The 4,852-nt window shown below is 32.6% G+C and overlaps 1 long non-coding RNA gene across 1 annotated transcript in view; it reads right to left on the reverse strand.

The window, feature by feature from the left end:
* Window positions 1–4,852, reverse strand: part of LOC123789046 (uncharacterized) — a 170,692-nt gene that overhangs the window by 75,553 nt on the left and 90,287 nt on the right. The window lies entirely within an intron of this gene.

The raw sequence follows: 4,852 nt of genomic DNA on the forward strand, positions 1-4,852 counted from the left end.
CATCATAACTGCCCTCCTATAAGGCCATAATTTCTGTAGATTTATGGATCTTGATATCAGGTGGGGGTAAAGTAGATCTTTACATCAGGGGGGTAAGTTTCCTACACTTTGTTCTTTAAAATTCTACAACTCTTGGCTCTTTGCTCTTCCATCTGAATTACAGGATCAGCTTATCAAATTTCATGGAAAACTTGTTTTTAATGGAATTTTCCTGAATGTGTACATTAGAGAAGAATTGACATTTTAAAAATATTGAGTCCATCTAGAAGAATGTGTATTTTTGTTTTCAACTAAGATTTATAATATTCTCCATGAACACACTGAACATTTACTATTAGATTTATTCCTATGTACTTTATAATTTTGGTGCTATTATGAATAAATTATTTTTTCCTATTTTATTTCTTTTGGGAAATTATTAATATATTTTAAGACTTGATTTTTATGTGTCACTTATTTAATTACCTTGCCAAATTGTCTCACTAGTACTACTAGTTATTAGTTTGATATTTTGGTAGTTATGCCAATAGTGTATAAGAACACTATTGATTTTTACATATTCTTTTATGCATTTTGCAAAAACTCACATTAATACAACTAGTCTGTATTATTTTTAATCCTTTTCCTTGTTTTTTTTTTTTTGAGGTGAATGTGTACCTCATTTATTTTAAATCCTTTTTCTTAAAAAAAGTTCACATAATATTATAAAATAAAGTTAACATTTTAAATTTCATTGAACTGGTTTTGAGATAATTATCTATACCTCAACACATGTATGTGTATATGTGTGTGTGTGTGTGTGTGTGTATACATATATGTATTTTAATAGTTTTAATTTTCCATTCACTTCTAATTATTTTGTTTCCCATAATTCCCACTGTAATTTAACACAAGAACATATTATTTAGGGGCGCCTGGGTGGCACAGCGGTTAGGCGTCTGCCTTCGGCTCAGGGCGTGATCCGGTGTTACGGGATCGAGCCCCACATCAGGCTCCTCTGCTAGGAGCCTGCTTCTTCCTCTCCCGCTCCCCCTGCTTGTGTTCCCTCTCTCGCTGGCTGTCTCTCTCTCTTAAAAAAAAAAAAAAAGAACATATTATTTAACAGGACATTTAATTTTTTATGATCTCTGATTAGTGGTGTCAAATTACATTATACTACTGTCACAGAATATGACTTATTGCCAATTATTTGAACTATGATAACACTTCCTTTGTAATCTACTACATTATCAATTTAATTATTAGTCTATGTATGCATTCATTTTTTGGGTATAGAGTTCTGTATATATTTATTAGGTTGAGCTTCCTAAATTTGTTGTTCAAAACCATATGCTAACCAATATGTAGTCTGCTTCAACTAGCGTTCCTTGAAATCTTCTACTAATATTATGGAGGTATCCATTCTTGTAATTATGTCTGTTTCGCTTTAAATATTTCAAGACTTTTAGTTCTTAGTTGTAAATAAGCTCATTATTGTTAACATTTCTTAAGTGAATTTTTCCCTTTCTTTTTGTACACGATATCCTTATTAATATTTTGCCTTAAATTCTGTGCCACCTTATATCAATATTGCTGTACTAGTTTTCTTATGGTTAGTATTTACATAATACAGTTTTCCTCATCACTTTATCATACCTCTTGCTAGCAATTTATAGCTGTATTGGAAAAAAATCTGTAATCTGTCTTTTAATTGGTGAGTTTGAGCCATTCACAGTATTTTAATTAACATATTTGAATTTATTTGTACCATGTTATTTTGAGTTTATATTTTATAGTTTCTCTTTGTTCTCTATACTGCATTCTTTTTTTTTTCTTTTTAAAGATTTTATTTATTTATTTGACAGAGAGAGACAGCTAGAGAGAGACAGCCAGCGAGAGAGGGAACACAAGCAGGGGGAGTGGGAGAGGAAGCAGGCTGCCAGCGGAGGAGCCCGATGTGGGGCTCGATCCCATAACGCCGGGATCACGCCCTGAGCCGAAGGCAGACGCTTAATGACTGAGCCACCCAAGTGCCCCTCTATGCTGCATTCTTAATGAATTCCTTAAATTATTCTTCTAATTCACTGGTTTTCTCTTCTACACTAATGTAGAAATTATTTTTCAAATTTAAATAACCATGATTTGTATATAAATGTATAGAATTTGTTCTCTTTCATGCCTAGCCATTTTCATTTTTTTTCCTTTTTAAAAAATTATTCCTTGCCATTTAAAAAATAGAAGTGTTCTTCCATTTATCAATTTGAGTATTCAAAGTCTTTATTGGAATATTTCATAAAATTAATTGGAGTAAATGTGCCAATTCTTGATTTGATTAGCTGTATTTGGTATTTGATTTCTTCATGTGCTTTAGAATTTTTGTTTATAAGCTCACTGTTGCTTTCTTTCTCTGAGTTTATTTCTCCCCGTCTGGGTCCTTATTCATGGCGTTTTTCACCTGGCTTCTTGATCCTCACATGTGGAACAACCCAATCATATCAGATTTGGGGGCTTCTGTGCTGTGAGGATGATAGAAACATTGCAGACTGTGTCAATTGCAAAGTCAGTTGGTTGTTTTTGTGCTCTTCTTAGCAGGGAGGCTGTCTTTATTCTTCTTAGACTTGCAGCTTGTTAAAGTTGCCTTCCAGGTTTCAGTTTGTGTTTTCTCATAAGAAGGGGAGCTCCACCTCCAATTGCTGGGTTCAAATTGTGAACATTATCAAATGTTGTTTGTATTTATCCAATATTGTATGTGTCACATCCTGGGAAATGGCAGGAATGGGAACTGGAGGGAGAAAAATTCAGTTCTGCATATAAACTAAAAAGGGTATTAAAAGGGGAGGAAAAATATGTGCACTGCCTGTCACTGTTTAATAATGTCCATTTAGGATTATCTCACAGTATTATAGTGAGATAGTTTACTCCTAAATTTACTCCTAAGAAAGGCTTTTAAGGCTTGATTGCTCAATGCCAGTTTTACCAATAGCAACAGATATTGGTTCAGTATATTGCCTTTTACTCTTTTCTATGAGTGCTAAAAATTTAATTAATAAGAATTTAGAATTTTATGTTTGTACTGGAATCAAAATTAAAAAATTAATAAAATTTAAAATAAAAAATAAGTTAGAATTAGATGAGAGATGCTGTGGAATTGATTTTTCAAATATTTATGATTTTTCCATAAATTATACTAGCACATATCCTTTTATGGAATTCAAAATATGTAGAGCTTACATTTCAACATCATTATGTTAAAGAGAAAGAAATGATTTATTATTAGGAGTTCCTAGGCCTTTACTAAAATGCTTGTTTCATTGTAATCCAAGGATTTCCTAGGGCTTGAAAGTCTATGTCCAAGTGCCTAATGGAATCAAACCTCCTTTGTCATGAAATCCAAGTACATGCATTTGAAGTAGTTGATATTATTTTCTCATATTCCTCACACTTGTAGCTGAAAAACTCAAAGTGACCTGTATAAGGAATCACAATCCCATTGAGAAACCTGAGAGAGAATTCAGCTTTTGCCTTTCTAGGCTTTTTCTTTGCCACTTCATTTTATATCACACTCTCCATTTCTTTCTTCCCAATCTTTGCCACTATGATGATAATCTTTGCTGCCTTAAGATGATCTCAGATATTTAAATATATATACATATGTATATCATCTCCCAAGATTTTAGGACTTAGTCAAGACAGGTTAGTGTTTGCTATGATCCCACTAAAGTACGATCCTACTAAAATATAAAATAATACCTAATATTGTATAGATTATTCTCATTAAATAACTAGAGAAAAGAAATAAAAAGTTATTTTAGTGTTGAAAACCAATCAGCCAATGACTGATTTAGAGTACTGTCATGTTTCAGTTTCAAAAGGTATGACCAAAACACAGCAACGTCAAAATACATTGCGACCACTCTTCTGGTTATTTGTGTTACCCTCCTGAACCACATCATGGCATATGGCTAACCTAACAAGCTATCAAGTCCTGACAAGTGTAAAATCCCTTTCATCTTATTCAGGGAAAATGCCTACTATATGTTTACTTTTCATTATAGGAAAATACATCTTTATGTATTACCTCATCAAAAACATGCTTTAATATAACCTAGAAAATTGACTATGGTTCCTCAGATACCAAAACAATTCTTGTATGGGAAAAGATTGAATTAAATTGGGATTTTACTAGCATATTGAGTAAACACTTCATCTTTGATATGTTAACGCTACCTGGGGACCTTGAGAGGTTTTTGCCTTCCAATTTATAAATTAGAATTCTGCTGTAGTTGTGACCAAGTATAGAGTTTTTGTTTTAAATATTCCTACTCAGGACTTTCAAAGTATTCTGCCTACTGCAAGAATAGTTTTTACATGTTTAGGTGCGACAGTGGAAAGATTAGATTCAAAACACAAAAGATTAGATAATCATTTTTCTATTATCACGAGAAAAAGTTGGTAACTTCATAGCTATTTCTTACATTATTGCTAACTATAGCTGACCACAACTATTTCCTGAAGCTAACAGATGTTATAGTTAGCTGCTGTGGAAAATTAGGAGTGTACCACACTGTGAAACAATAATCCTGATGACACTGGGAATGACTTCAAGAGGAGCTGGCTCATGGTCAGGTCCTTAAAGCCAGAATAGAATTTTGATAGGAGGTGAGAAAGTAAGAAGTGTTTTACCTGAGAGTTGAGTTAATTTAACTCACTAAATACTTAGAACAAACTATAATAAGTAGAGTTAACTACTAATCAGGACTGTTTTGTGCTAGACACTACCCTATTTAACACAAATTATCTAACCTAATCTATTTAAAAACCTGAGGTAAACACTATTAATATTTTCACTTTAAAGATGAAGCTCTGAGGCACA

This window comes from Ursus americanus, chromosome 3 (genome assembly GCF_024610735.1).
Source record: "Ursus americanus isolate L20-20 chromosome 3, mUrsAme1.1.p, whole genome shotgun sequence".
NCBI classification, from domain to species: Eukaryota; Metazoa; Chordata; class Mammalia; order Carnivora; family Ursidae; genus Ursus; species Ursus americanus.